The sequence below is a fragment of the Epinephelus lanceolatus genome, chromosome 11 (genome assembly GCF_041903045.1).
Source record: "Epinephelus lanceolatus isolate andai-2023 chromosome 11, ASM4190304v1, whole genome shotgun sequence".
Taxonomy (NCBI): Eukaryota; Metazoa; Chordata; class Actinopteri; order Perciformes; family Serranidae; genus Epinephelus; species Epinephelus lanceolatus.
In genome coordinates, this window is record NC_135744.1 from 24,712,772 (window position 1) to 24,728,939 (window position 16,168).

A 16,168-nucleotide genomic window follows, 5' to 3' on the forward strand; every position below is an offset into this window, starting at 1 on the left:
GCTTTTTATCAGGAGAGACCTGATCAGGGTGGCTACTTATTGGAGTATTGGCAGTTCAATCCCTGGCTTCTCCATTCCACATGTTGAAGTATCCTTTGGCAAGATACTGAACCCCAGATTGCCCCAGATTGCTGTGTTGTCGGTATGTGAGTGTGTTTGAATGCTTAAAACTGAGTAGTAGGTAGCATCTTGTCTCTCAACGCTCACAAGTGAGTGAATGTGTGTATGAATGGGTGAATGAAACAAGTAGTGTGAAAGTGTTTGAGTGGTCACAAGACTAGAAAGGTGTTTTTCAAGTGCAAGTCCATTTACCTTTTGCCCAATAACACTTAGTGGCGACAGTGGGCCCTGTACAGGTGACATTTGGTGGCCTCAGATAACTTTTGAAGCCATCAGGCCATGGTTAATGTTAAACCCTGGTTACTATATTCAAACAACATACTGCACTTGCTGCTGCACACTCAGCACTGGCTCAGAACACGAGCCAAGTGGATGATTAAATTTGCCTATAAGGTTCGCCTGCGTAGATCGAAAGAGGTTTGCAGTGTGCCTGTGAAGAGTGGATTGAAATCTTTGGAAGTGATAGGGCCAAATAAATATTGATAGTTGCTAAGGTGTGCAAAGGGTGATGTGTGTGATGGACCCAAGGGAATGAGATACAGCATCTTTGTTTCACCAGAATGTACTCCATCCAAAAAGGTATAAGGTTTTTGAATATGTTAGTTTTCAACTCACTGAATAGGATTGTTGAGGAAAAACTACATTTGCATTATTGCATTTTAACATTTGGAAACTTAGTGTGGGAAACTACCCTTTTCCTCACAAAAACCCATCACAGAGAATGTTCTGACAGTGTCAGAGCGAACATATTTCACCAAAAGATTCTCCCAGAGGTGGACATTCCTCTTGCAGAGTTTCTCAAAACTATGCAAGATAGCTCAGTCCTTTGTGATGTAGATACAGTGCTGGTACAATGGGTGTATCATTGTTGTCAAAAACCATGACCTCTTCATTGTGGGACAGGCTAATTTATCATGAGCTAAAGTATCAAACACCTGGAGCACCTGGTTAAATATATTCTTGTTAGTTCATATTTTTTGCCATGAACTTCATATTTCAACGCTCAAGGTTATAAAATAAGATTTTTCCTTTAGCTTTTTTCCCCTTACTGCCAACAGTGCCCAACATCCTCTTTTCTATCCTGCTATTCATTCCTCATAGTAAGCCTCTGCATCGTGGGCTGAATCAGCATCATGAGTGGAAAATACAGACCCTTGGGCCAGAGAAAAGGCATTATATCTGCTTCCAGTATGTGGGATATCCTTGCTGAGTGTGCATGTTTTTAGGAGGCAAAAAGACAGAAGTGTACGTTTCCAAAGTTTCTCCTAATCTTGAAGAGCACCCATGAATATTGCCCGATTTACTCTTAACTTGTTAATTTTCTCACACTGTAGTTTGAGAGTTGCTGCTCAAAAAACTCAGTATGAATCAGGGAGTGAAAAGGGATGAAGAGAATGGTTACTTGTCTATTTATTTGTTGTGATGGTGATATTTCAAACATGATAACTGAACATCACACCAACTAAAGCAAGCCCTTTTAACATTTAATCAATAGGGCTTACTAGTAGTTTTACTTGTGGAAATGACATAACAAAAATTTTTATTTTGACATGTTGATTAAAGATATTGGTAAAACAATTTCGACATGTTACAAATATACTTTGACATGTAGAAATTTATCTTTAATATAATTCTAGATATCGCTACTACTTTTTTCACAAGTAAGAATAACAACTACAGATATCTAACGTTGAATTTCTGATATCTCAGACACATCAACAAACCATATCGGTTATGTGGGTATGTCATTAACCAAAAAGACATTGGTTTGCTTTTAAATCCACATCACACAGATATTTTCTGATATTTAGCCCTAATCAACATTTTCATTTTGAATGTACATGTATGTCATGATATCTACAATGACTTATTTGACTCGTGGAAATTCCTTTTTTTGATATCTGCAATTGAATTCTGACTTGTTACAAAAGGAATTGTACATATCTCAAATATAAATGTTACTAGTACAAATAAAATTTCCATTAGTAATAACTGCAATTGTAGATATCTGAAATTACATTCTGGCCAGTTACAATTTCAAGCCGACATGTCTGTAATTTAATTTTAGTTTGACAGAATTTAAATTACACATCAGGAATTCCATTTATGATATATGAAATGTAAAAACAATATTGTCGATATCTACAATGAACACTGCTGCTGGTGAGAAATGATTTGTTGATAGCAAGAATTAATATGTTGACAAGTGAGAACTGAGTTGCAGAAATCATAAGAATTGCAACTACTGAGAATTACAATAAGGATATGTTGACTTAGAATTAGAACGTCACAATTAAATTATAGATATCTGTAACTGAGTTTGAATAGAAGTCAATAGTGAAAGTTGACCAGTTATGATATAGTAAGAAGTTATTACTTGATATCAAGATTTAACATTTTGACTCGTAAGAAATGACTAGAATTGCTACCAATCAAAATTGCATTATAAATATCTCGGCTCAGAATTCAAACAAGTCAAAAAGCAGTTGTTGAAATCTACAGTTGCTATTACAGCTACTGATAAATGTTAAAAGGAACTGCCATACACCCACAGTATCTGATGACATTGATTGTGCGTCACTAATACATCACACAGTAGACTTGTGTGTGATGCAGGCTTAGTGAAAGCAAGTTCAACCTAAGTTGGACAAATTAGATTTCTGTCAATTAATTTCTGGTTATCAACAGAGACTCCATTTTGCAGTGGAGTTAAATACACAGTTACACTACACTACACAGTAAGCTCGAATAAATTGAAATAAGTTTGACTTATTTACGGCTCTCAGTCACACGTTTCATTAGTCCTCATTGATAACTTGCAGTAATGAACCTGGGTAGATCCTATGTTTGAATTCAGCATCATGATATTAACAACCATCTTTCCACTGTCAGTACATACAGTATCACAATATGGCACATGTACAAAACATCATGTGTAAAATGATATAACTGATGCTTAGAAACATCAAATTAGACAAAATAATTTTGTAAAACTAAGACAGGATATGATCATATTCCAAGAATAATATTGACTTAATCATCTAGCTCTTCTAAGCACCTGGTTGTACCTGTGTACACAGACTGTGCAAAAGTAGCCTGGCTACCTAGTCAGGAGAACTAAAACGTGTCTCTGCATGATCCCTTACGTTTTGTCCTTTTTTTGCCTTTAGTGGAAAGGTGATAACAGAGAGACAGACAGCAAAGAGGTTAGAAAAGGGTATGACACGCAACAAATATCCACTGCTGAAGTTCAAATAGAGGAGGTCACAGTTACAATAAATGGTTTGCATCAGGATGCCCCCTAACCTTGCAGCTGTTATATCAACCTGTGTTCGCTCATGCATGCAAAAGCTGTGTGATGTCAGACCTGCACCAAACTCAGGTCAACTGAGGCGTCACAATCTCAAGTCAGTAAACATCATTAACCAAATCACACCAGTGGCAAACAGGTGTTTTCTAGGTGAACGTTTTGTCTGAAAGGGGTGTGTAGGTGATGTCAGTGGTTACCACATGCTATGTGCTAATACTGTTCCGAATGAGTGAGGCTTTTGATCAAGCAGACCTTGTCAGTGCTGAAGGGTTTTATGCGCAACTGAATATTGGTGCATAGAAGAGCACAGCTGCCACAAGGCATTTAGCTAAGCAGCCAACACCCAACTCTTACATTTTGTCATAAATGGGTTGATGTCATTGGAGGGCTAGTATGCGATGAGCACATTTTGGTTCACAGCCCAACAGTGATTCATGCAGCTTTAAAAGCTTTCTAACCAGAGGAAGATGGGTATACTTGATTGATGACTGGATGTTATTTTAACCAGAGAACTGATGGCCAATATCAATGAGACAGTTCGTTTTGTAGTCTTATAAAAGTCACTTAAACTTAACAAATTGTGGGCAGCGAGATATTGTGTTCCTGTTAGCAATTAAGACTTATTAACTTGAAGAAAATCACTTGACTACTATCTGTTAAGTAAGGAGAACATTAGATGGGCCTACTGGCTTGCAGCAAATAGCTCTTTGTCTTTTTTGATCTCTGGGGTTTTACAAGGGTGTGTTTTTGATCTCAGGGTTTCAGATACCACAGATCCCCTAATTTGCCATAAAATCAGATTATACATTGTCTGTTCACTGTTGAGATTCATTTTAGAAAGTTATAGTTTATGTGTCTAATAAATAAAAAGGACTGTATTTTCACCGTGTCTTAAAAAGATGCAAACCAAAGTAAAATCCTAGAGAAATTCTCAAATGCTTTCTACAGTTTCTGCCTCAGGGCAATATTCTACACATGTCAACTGAAAACCACATACTGTATGTTCTAATCCTGGAGAGCATACTTTCACATTGCTCTCTTTGTCCTACTTTACCAGAACTTAGAGTGCTGTAAACCCCTAATTCAGTCTTCTTTTATTAGTGCTAATTACACGTTTTTCCAGTCCAACTGAAGTCACATGTAGTCATTAGGGCTGCACCTAATTAGTTTCTTTGTTGATTAATCTGTCGATTTATTTCTCAACTAATCTATTCGTTGTTTGGTGCATCATTAAATGTCAGAAAATGCTCAAGGTGACATTTTCAAATGTCTTTATGAGTTATGAGTTTATTGTCATAGAGGAGTAAAAAAAAAACAGAAAATATTTGAATTATAGAAGCTGAAATCAGAGAATCTTGGCTTTTTGTTTTTAGAAAATTACTCAAACTAATTAACCACTTATCAAATTAGTTGGTGATTAATTTATTAAGCCAGCTGACAACTTATCAATTAATGCTTGCGGCTCTAGTAGTTATTATCTTTGCGGGCCAAAATCATGGCAAACTGCCAAGTAGGAAATTTGGTACACAAATGTTTTGACATGTTTTAGTAACATTCATCTAGTGTTATCATCTGCTTAAAATGCCACTTTGTCTAGCTCTTTGTTTTATGACCAAATGCCCATCAGCCTTAGCTGTACTTTTGTGTTAAGAGCTAAATAGCAAATGTAAGTATGCTAAAGTAAGATGTACATAAATTAAGATGGTAACCATGGTTAACCTGCTCAACATCAGCATTGTCATTGTGAGCATGACTGAAATAAGCATCTAGCATAGTTACGTTCTCAGAACGATCCTCTCCCAGTCCTGCCTGTCTTTCTCTACCTCTATTTCTCATCTTTCCTCCTCCAATTATCCAATAGTTAAGCTCCTCGTTTGTACTTAAATTATATATATTCCTTTGTCTAGCATTCACACTGCATTAACACTGGCCCATGGCCTCACAAGTGATTTGCCAGAGTCCATTTGCTGAGTCTCTTCAATAGAGTAAACAAGTGCAAAGTTGTTATAACCCATAGTCACAACTGCCACACTTTTGAGAACAAGACACAAGTTGAAAAATACCAGAATTTCCCTTTAACAGTGCCACAGTGTACCTGATCATTTACCTCGCACTATTTGCGTTTAATTGGCTGCAGCTGTTTGACTCTCCGCAGACGATAGGTGCCTCTTGTTTACTGAAATCATGCGTGCTTTCGTTGTGTGCTGTTTGCAATGTCCTGAATAAAAAATCTCAGCTCATGTCTCTCTGAAAATCCCCACAGATTTGTTTAACATGTATTTTTTTTTGTGTTTCTGCATTGTGCTTTTTCCCCCCACATGTAAACAAACATTTGAGCACACACATGCTCATGCAAACCGCACCTAACTAGCAGTAAATGGAACAGAGAAGGGCCACCTGGTTCCTGTGTGTTTCAAAGAGCTTTACTTTTAGGGCGAGCCTCACTACTTAGTTAAACAAAAGGGCCTCCGTGTTGGTCCTCTAGATAAACACACTTTCCTGAGAAAACACGGACACGGTTACACTTTAACCTGCCCAGGGAGGCCACAGCTACATCCTCCCGGACAGTTTAGGTCAGACTGGGCCATAGTTCAGACCCGCAGCGAGAATCATGCGCTGCACGTGAAACCATGCTGGCCTGTCAAACAATGGAGCCTTTGACAGTCATACCCCCCTCCCTAGTCCACAGTACAGTCAGAGCACTGTCTCTCTAGGGCCTGGGTGTCACTCCCCATCTCTGTTGTGACCAGCTGGCTTCTAGGCTCTGGGATGTGAGAGCAGCAGCACAGAGCAGCTACAGTCAAAGTTCAGCCCAGATTAGCCCCGCAGAGAGGCCCGCAGCATCTCAGCTCAGCCAAGTCCAAGCTATTCCTGCATAAATAGCCTGATGAGCTCGGCCACTTGAGAGGAGGTTGAACTGGTCCCTTTTAGTCTGACCCACCCCAGATAATCTCAGCTCTGGTCTGGCCCCTCAGTCCTGCTCAGGGATGCTTTTGACTTTGACTTTGGCTGCTCTGTTGGAGCTCAAATGAGTGTGTTTACGCAGTGTGGTGCAGCACACACAAAGTACAATATCAAATTCATGTAGACACAATATGCATAATTTCTTGCCTGAATTATGATCTCACTACGACTATGTCTATTCTTAACCATGGACAAACACTGATTAATAGAGTACATTTATATGGCCCTTAAGCAAACCTATGTCAATACAATTATGTCTGAGCAGCAACTAAGAGGTTTTGTTCATAGCATTTTTACAAATATAAGTAAAATACCTGCTATAGCAGTGTTGTCTACTAGTGCCCATATTGACAAGGGTTTAGCTGAAAGGTGAGGCATACAAACTGCTCCTTGTATTGCAGGTACCGTCTGCTATGTTTAGGTTGTACTGAGTTCATACAGTCATGTGTTTCCTCAGTATCTCTGAGCATGGAAAACACAAAGGTGAAAGGAGGAAGCTTACAGTATATCACTATGCATGTATATACTGGATAAACAAAGAGATGAATGTATATACATGGAGGCAAAAATCCTGTTTCTTTGTTCAAGTGTACTGTGAAGCCATTATGATGGTTTTATGTACCGTAAGAATGAAGAGTCTAAATGGAGTAAAAAGCCTGAACATTTATTAACATTTGAAACAATGAATAAAGGGTCCTTATCTCCTTGGTGGATGATGAACATAAATACAAGCAATGACTGTTATCTGATGGTGTAGTTATGCGGAGCTGCTACCTCCCCCCGGCACAGCGGCAGTCGTGTAAACAGACAGCGCACTAGAGGAATGCTGGACTCTGTGACCTCACGCCCCGAGTGCTGTTACAGTGCACTGAGTTCAGCTGAAACAGCCCGCCCCATGCTGCGCCTCCCCAAAGCTCCGCCTCACCCTATCCCAGCCTGAGGCCCCACAGGGTGGAAAAAAACACACCTCTTTCACCCAACACCACGGCCTCCTCACGTACATGCACATACACAAACATGGACAGACAGACACAAACACACATGGAGACACAGACACACACACACACACACACACACACAGACAAGTGCTCAAGTTCTCCCTTTCTTTACCACCCCAGCTGTCAGGGCAGCAAGTTCTTGCAGTTTCGACAGCTTCTTGTTATCGACATTTGAAGATCTCCTACAAGTCAGTTTTACAGTACTGAGCCCTCCTCATTACGTTAATTGTACTTGAAAATTTGATTTTGTGAACCTGAGATATTTTAGTAAAAACACTGAATGTCAGTCTATGATGAAAAAAACGTGTGTCTGGCACGAAGAAGCTTTTTTACTCATACTTGTTTTCTCTTGACAGTCAGTCGTTGATATTCGCCAGCCTCTTGGGGTGCAGATGCACTGAGCCTGACTGTGGATGGAAAACAAAAGCGCATGAGTTTTTAAGTACTTTTTTAAAATCAAAATGGGCAAGGTCAGAGCATGTTTTCTGAGAAATTAAGCCCTGTCACTGCTTAGAATAAACATTCAGTGGACGTAGTTTGGGAGAGGCTTAGTGTGGTGTCAAGCAGACACTGCCCTCTGCTGGAGTGCAAACAGAGGAGAAAGGGCAGGTCAAAAGGGATGGATGCCCTAAGCTGTGGGTTTGCAAAGTCACTCAGACTCACATTTTACATTGAGAAACAACAGAAACAAGGCAGAGACTCTGACATCTAGGATTGATAGAAATTTAACATACTTATCAGTTCGTTGGAACCCCATTCACATCTCATGAATAAATCAAGAAGGTCATCATCAGGTGGATTTCAAACATAGCGTGAAGTTGAGTTGCAGCTGCTCACCTGTCATGGATTATGAATCTTAAGTGGATTCTATCATTGATTGCAGTGACGGCACAGTAAACCAGACACTGATGATTAGCACTTTGCCGCACCTCCTCACACAAGGGGCCTTGCACATGTGTGTGTCGTGCGTGCACACAGTTAGACATGTGGATGCACACACACACGCACGTGCGCAGACACACGCGCACACACAGACACACAATCACAGTTAGCCGTTGTCTGAGGAAACGAGGAGCTGTCTGGTGCCATAGCAACCAATGCGGATATCCCACCCTTCTAGAGCAAGAGAGAAAGAAAAAAAACAGAAGTGGCAATGACAGATTGACAAGACCCTAATGAGATCCTAGATACAGAGATGAACTGAGTCTGTCTGTCTGACTGTCTGTCTGTCTGTCTGTCTGTCTATCTGTCTGTCTGTCTGACTGTCTGTCTGATTTTTCTGTCTGTCTGCTTGTCTGGCAGTTTGTCACAGTGAGACTAAATGGGGGAAGTGGAGGCATCAAAGTGTGGCAATGTGGCGACATCAGGGAATTTGAGAAAACAACATAAGAAACAGAATGGCAGAGCGTGGGTGAGAAAAGGGGAGAACACAAAACTGATGGGGTAGGAGAAATGAAACGAGGCAAGAAGAAAAAGACTTAGACTACCCTCTTGGGCATGTCTGTCTGTTATGAGCACAGAGCCACAGCCTGAAAACAGACACTGCCGCAGTCTGCATCAGCCTGCCTTTCACCACCATGACTCCCGTTTGAACTGCAATCTCATATGTAACACTATTATTCTGGCCCATATACCAGGTTACATAACACTCCAAGCCAAATCCTGACCTCAATCTGCAAAACAGCCACTCTTGCTCTGATAAAAAAAATTTTGACTTCATATCAGCACTGAAGTGTGTGGAGCACAAAAACAAAAAATGGCAGACATTACAGCATTGTTGTTAAGCAATAATATGCACAGCTATTATCCGTTAATCATTATTTGTCTTTTCTTTTGTTGTCTGCAGGTAGCTGGATGAACATCTGTAGTGGATGACAAGCAGAAACCATGCTCCCACCGGTAAGTTGAGTTTCATTTCCTGGGCTGGCCTGCAGGTGGAGGTCACACCCACTGCTGTGTGCTGCACACACACACACACAATACAATACGAGCATCAACACCACAAAATAATCCCCACTCCCATTTCACCATTCCTGTCTGCCAAATTTGGTGTGATGTGACAAAGTGACAGATTGTTGACGGCCGCTTCACCTTAGTACTACACTGCGTGAGTGAGAATCTGTGTGTTTTTGTTTTGTTTGTGTGGTGTTGGTGCTATTTATGTCAATGGTGTATGGCAGAGGACCACATGAAATGACTCACAGCAGTGGCGTGACCTAATTTGTTTTTTTTTTAACCACGGTGTCATTGTGAGGTCTATGTGTGATGCCAGCCAGCTTCGCCAATACTGTTAAGCTTTGATGTGCTGCCCTGAAGTGAGCTCGGAGCTTGTCAGTAAGTCTGTACAGTGAGAGAGGGTTGAATGAGACTTGAGAGAGGCCATGACTTTGACTTGGACTTGAAAAAATGGATTATAAATTAAAGTTAAAATATCTCTAGTCCTGTTATGAACTGGTACGACCTCTAGTCGGTGATCATCATAAGGCAAATAACGCTCAGTGTAAACCCAAATGACCTGCTTTTTTTCTAGAAATCCTGTTTTCCTGAAAATACTTTATCCTCAAATGACCTAGTTTAACCATTTTTATGCTACTTGCTGGGATCATACGTTTGAATTTATCACTCTGGGTAAATACAGCACTGCAAAAACGAAGCACAGGTGCATTATCCCTCCACTGCATCCCTGCACTCGTCCCTCTGTGAATGAAAATATATCGAGGATAGTGAAAAGCAGCCCATGCTGGTGCTCTGTTACCTGAGGTGGCCTCGAGTGCGTCCTCCCCCTCTTTAGGAGTGTAGCCCCACCTGATGCTCACATCTGCTTGCCCACTCATGTACGCCACGGCTTTGGGAGGTGGGTGGTTGGCGCGGGTGGAGTGGGGTTGGAGCACCAGCCAATAACACTCCTTATCCTGACAGCAGTGAAGTGACTTGACACATCCATTCAACCAATCACGGAGCACTGCAGCAAAGAAAGCAGCAGTAGTAAAAATAAAAAAAAAGAAAAGAGTAAATACAGTGGGAATTTATTCAAAGGGGGCATCTTTGCTGTGCTGTACCTCTGCACAAGTCACAGCGTTTTGTGACTGAGATGACAACACTACAATATAATAGCATGTCAAGTGATACCATGTTATACTGTTATCAACTAATGCATATAATCTTGATTATTAGGTGTGATAGAATTATTCATGATTTATAGTATATTTTGATTTTGGTACCTGCAGATGTGCAAAGTCTACTTTCTGGCTTTTAAACTAGCCTATATCTTTTGAAACTGCACACAATAAGTGCAATAAGCCTTATAATCAGCAACATTCATCTGCCACCTCCCGATCACACTATTATTCTTGATGACAATAGCTAATGAGATGGCTGACCCTGTTTCCTTGAAATTACGTATTCTTCCGTTCATTGTTGAGAGAAGACGGAGGGAGACAAATATGAAAGTGGATTTTTGGTCTCTGTCTGAATACGAGGTATCCCTCACTCATTCACTTCCTAATTTCCATTTCCTTTGAATCTCGACTTTGGATCGACCCTCAGCTCACCTTGATCTGAGATAGAATCATGTGATTGTCTAGCATAATAGATATGTATGACCGCCATTCATGCAAACAAGGTCAATGTTACAGCAATCAGTGCCTTTCACTGAGGAGAGGAAGAGCAGAGTTTTGTCGGTGTATTGTGAATTGGAGTCGATTTCTTCCTGCTATACAATAAAGCTATAAACCTCCATATATCCCATCAGGGTGATACTCGTGGCCTCAAATATGTGGAGTGCCTTGTTGTTACTGTATTACACTCGAAATTCAGCCTCTCTCAGTTCTCAAAGTATCAACCCGGGATGTGGCTTGTCAGCGTCAGTGTCTGTCAAGTCAGTCACAGTAGAAAAAAAGGCTATTACCTCGTCTGACACAGCGTGGCAGTACTGTCTTTACGGCTGCAGACACATGCCAGACAGCAGTGGCCAGCCGGCAGAGGACCTCTCTATCAGCGTGTACTTTACTGTACATGTCACTATTCCCTTAGTGGCGTTATTTCTGTGTGGTCTGGGTGAATGAGAGGGGAATATTTCCTGTGAGCTAAAATGGGTGGTGGTTGTCTCAAGGTTTTTGCAGTGCGTGTTAATGGCTGTCTTCAAACGATTTTTTTTCCTTTGTTGGTGCTGACGTCATACAACGACAAAAACCAGATGGATACAAGTTTGTTTCACTAGCATTGCGCATGGTATGTATAATAGAATATGATGCTGTAGCATTGGTTTTGTTTCCATCTGTCTGTGGGTAGGCACAGTCTTGTAAACGTAATAACTCAGTCAGCAATACTTGGGAAATATGTATCATTGCACCTCATAAAGTCTGAGTAGATGCTGGAGCTTTCAGGTCTACCTGATGAATGAGAAAATACAGAATTCAGTAATATTTTAATTGGATAATTCACCTACAGATAGTTTATAGAGTATTTGTCATAGGTTACTAGTTTAGATCCAACAATTCAACTGTTTCACTTTATTCTGTAGCTGTTTATATGTGAGTAGTTCACTACATATTCTACATAAGTTGAGTAAATAGTTAATCAATGTATTCTGAGCATATGTAAGTATGTTCATGAATTGTCACATATATTGTACAGATAATCCGCTAAACATCTAAATGATAAAGCAAAACAGTAAAATCTTAACAAACAAGCTGTTGAAATGTTACAAATTCCCACGAAACTATTTGTAGGCGGAAAGAGTTACCCAGAATTCTTAAAACTAGGCCTACTCAGTGTTTTAAAATAAGGTGCTCAGATTACTACCACAATCATGTGATGGGAAAACAAGTTAATACAGAAATAGCAAGCAGTGTAAATTTTTTTGTTTTTTAGAATTGTGCAGACTTGGTGGAGATTTGTTCCTTAGTTTCCTACGTTTCTAGTGTCTAATGTCCCTTGGACTGAAAAAGCCACTTTGATAATCAAAATGGTGAAATGTCCTCAATTTCTCTGTGGGTTATTGTATAGTTAGCTTGAGATCCAGGTGAACCGGTTTATTCTGGAAGGGTCGACAGGAAGTGCTTGACCTTTTGTGATTTTGCAGTAAGACTGAACAAATAAACTCATTCATGTTTGAAGAAGTTAAAAGGAAAAGTGAGTGTGTTGTAAAGCAGGTGCCTTTGAACTGGCTGTACACCTGCATTATGTTTGAAGATGAATGTTTACAGTATGTTCTTCTGAGCAAAATATGATAGGATTTCCACAAACCTCTTAATGTAGAAAACACAGAGTGATTGATTCACAATGTAAAAAAAAAAGTCTGTATCTCCTTGTAAATCAATTATCATTTCTGTCCAAGCATCGGGAATATATTTTTATAGTTATTTTTGTGACACACACTGTACACATTTAAAAATCAATAAAACATACATATTTCTGTGCTTTTGAAATACAGTTATGCCATCCTGTTTGTTCTGCACATTAGTCTGTAAATACCTTCAGCTTTTGAAATGTGTCGTACTTTCCATCTGGGTTTGATTCAGTAATATTATGTTATTATTCTCCTCTAAGTGTTGTTCAGACCGCTACTGGTATGGCAGCCACATAACTGAGATTCTTACCATTTTTTTACTTGGCATGACAGGAATGTGTCTGAATTCTCGTCCCACCACCTCAACTCACAAGGACCTGAAAGAGACAAAGAAGGAAACCAGCTTCATATTCCTTCCCACTAAAGTTAAATGGAGAGATTATTGAAACACAGTAGCAATACTAATACATTTCACCTTGCTGTTTGAACCACTAAAATGATTGGAGATGTAGTCAGGGATAAGGCTGACTGAAACACACTGTGTTGATGCCTATGGAGCTGAGGGATCTGTCAGTGATGTCAGTAATAAGATGTAAAACTAGATATTGTTTCAGATTTTGGTTGTTATTGTTCTGACTTATGATGTATCTTAAATGACTTATTTTTCAGGCCTTAAAGGCTTTATGACAGTTCAGTGATTTTTAGATGATACGAAAATTATTTTAATCTTTTTATGACCTGTCTTTGTATCAGGTAGTTTATGAAAACACCAGTGTTGAGGTACTGATGAAAAATTCAGATGATTCTTGATTTTTTTTTTTTTTTTTTTTTTTTTAATACTGCCTGCTCTGCGGCTTAGTGTGTGTGGTTGACTGCGTCATTATGCGGGTTGGTGTGTAATGAGGGTTTCAAGAACGTCATTGGTAGATGAAACTTGTGTTGGAGCTGATGAGAGACACTGCAGACTATGGTCCCTCTGCCCACTGTCTGTATCTGTCCCTCCCTCCCAGCCTCACGGCTAATAGTTCATGACTCACAATGTAATGTGTGTGTGTGTGTGTATTCTGTTTTTGTGTGTATGTGTGTCTGCATGCACTGGAAAGGCTGAGGAACACACAGTACAGTGTAGTCTTGGGTGGATCTGCTCCTCACGCCCTCACCACTGCACAAGACTATGACAAAGAGAAATGTGCTTGATAGTTCCCGATTGTGTGTGTGTGTGTGTGGTCGAGGAAATGATTCAGGCTGAGTTTTGGTGGTGGAAATGCGGTTGAATGACGAGTTTGTTTCATGTGCTCACCACAAGTGAAAGTGCAACTGAGTCACCAGACAAACACAGACACAATAGTTCAGGAAACCACAGTAGTGTCTACACACCCTAGCGCCTTAAACACACACACATGCACACACGCTTGAGTTATTTGATTGCTAAAATTGAGGATTTTTTGCTTGCTCATAATGGCTTTCCACTATTCTGAGTCATGTCTCAAGTGCTATTGGAAAGACTCACTCAACGGAGTTGTCTGATTTATCGCTTTTGAAACAAAAGCTGTTGTTCTATGGAGTGACATGCACTGTGTTGAGTCACTCATCTGAACTACTGACCCACAGTTGAAGAAGAGTACAGTCACACTAATTGTGCTCCTTTGGTAGTGTAACTATGAATGACCACAATTATGCAAGTGAAATAATTCCAGTAGAATAAGATGAATTTGTGGCACATGTAAGTTCAAGTTTATTTGCACATTTAGATATAAAAGAACAGAGAAAAGGGAAATAAAGAGTTTCCATGTGCTGGTGAGGTAGAAGCCCACAATGGACTAGATTTAGAAATACAACACGATGCAAAGTAAAATATAAATATAAGCACGTATCATCCACCCAATCATCACTACTGAAAAGAAATGAATGCAGCCACACAACACATTGATGATCTATATAGTACCATTTTTTTTCTGTCATCAAACTACCTTTTTATTACCTTAGTTTCTTTTTGTGTTTTGGACGAAGACAGAATTACCCCCTTGATGCTACGATAGTTTATCTATAATAGTTTTCTTTCTGTGTTTGATACAAAATCAATAAAAGTATTATTTGTTGTTAAAAACCTTCAGCTTTATTTAAACTTGAATATAAAACACCCAATGGGCAGACATTTTTTGTTTTAATGGGGTCAGTCTGGAGTGGAGAGGGGATGTTATTAATTCCCTCAGAAAACAGCCTTTCAGAAGCTTAGTGGATGGATGAGGATTGTAATATCTTAGCAGCTTTATTGTTAGGAAAGGTTTATACTTGCAGTTATTTCATAGGATTTCAATATTTATGTTTTTGAATACTTACTACTTATTATGTGACTGTTTTGCAGTTATAATTATTACTGTGCTTTTACCAACAGACACATGCTGAAACTTGGTGGAATACAGTGCCAACTTTTTCCCCCAATTACTGTAGTGGCGAGCCATTTTTCACATTTGTACAGTGTGTCTTGTCACTTAGGGTAGTGGCAATTCTTTTTTTTTACAGAAACTTTAACTGGTTAACTTTCACAGTCTGCAGATTCTGCTGTTTGTGCCTGATTCTTGTGGAATATTACAGTCCACTTTGAGCCAGAACAGAATTGCCTCGTTGCTTTGTTAAACCAATTATAAATCAAATCAAATCTCCTTATCCAGTGTTTGTAAACATTACAAAAGCAAATGAATCAGTGAATTACATTACAGCTGATGTAAAACAAATACATTCCCAACAAACCAAAGAAAACTGCCAACCAGAGGGGACGAACCTAACCACAAATCATAATGAGAAAAGATAAAGGAGACCCTGGCTCATGTTATCCTCAGTCTAGAGGTGGGCGAGCAGCAATTTAAGAACAGCCACAGGGACAGATTGTAAAACATAAGGACTGTGGTGTTTATTTATAACGTGATTAAAAAAAAAAAGATGGATCCAGGACTGGCTTCGGGGTTGTCAAGGCCAACACGAGAAACAAAACAAATCAAACCAGGAGGTAACAAATATCATAACAACATCAAACAAGGATTAAAGAAACAGATTACTCTACCGTCCCAACTCAAATAAATCAAGAAGAGAATATAAAATTAACAGAACTTGCGACACACCCCTACAGGAAAGCCATCAGCATGGGAGATAGTACATCTTAAAAATCAGAGGTGAAACACCGCAGATGCCATCTTGACTCCATATGTAATCATCCAAGATCAAAACTCACCTGCAGGAGACATCATCAAGTTGACTAATCACCTCTGCAGTCTGTTAACGGCTCTCCTTGCATACAAGTTCACACACACACACACACACACACACATAAGCACACCTGTCTCACACATACCTATCCATTCACACTGATGGATGAATCTCATGTGGATCACACAACAAAATATCACCACACTTGCGACAGTGTAAAATACTTTTAATGTACAAAATGTAAATGAGATGTTACTTTGGAGCCCTCTTTGCTCTGTCTCA

General features: G+C 39.6%; 2 long non-coding RNA genes across 2 annotated transcripts in view; one reads left to right on the top strand and one right to left on the bottom strand.

Moving 5' to 3' along the window:
* The window catches only part of LOC144464665 (uncharacterized), a 56,970-nt gene that overhangs the window by 36,059 nt on the left and 4,743 nt on the right, over positions 1-16,168 (bottom strand). The window contains exons 2-3 of the long non-coding RNA XR_013492329.1: positions 12,993-13,059; positions 10,148-10,354 (exon numbers count right to left, since the gene is read on the bottom strand). This is a non-coding gene — a long non-coding RNA (uncharacterized LOC144464665). The remainder of the gene's footprint in view (positions 1-10,147; positions 10,355-12,992; positions 13,060-16,168) is intronic.
* Positions 1-16,168, top strand: part of LOC144464666 (uncharacterized) — a 44,399-nt gene that overhangs the window by 10,012 nt on the left and 18,219 nt on the right. Inside the window, exon 2 of the long non-coding RNA XR_013492330.1 lies at positions 9,239-9,291. This is a non-coding gene — a long non-coding RNA (uncharacterized LOC144464666). The remainder of the gene's footprint in view (positions 1-9,238; positions 9,292-16,168) is intronic.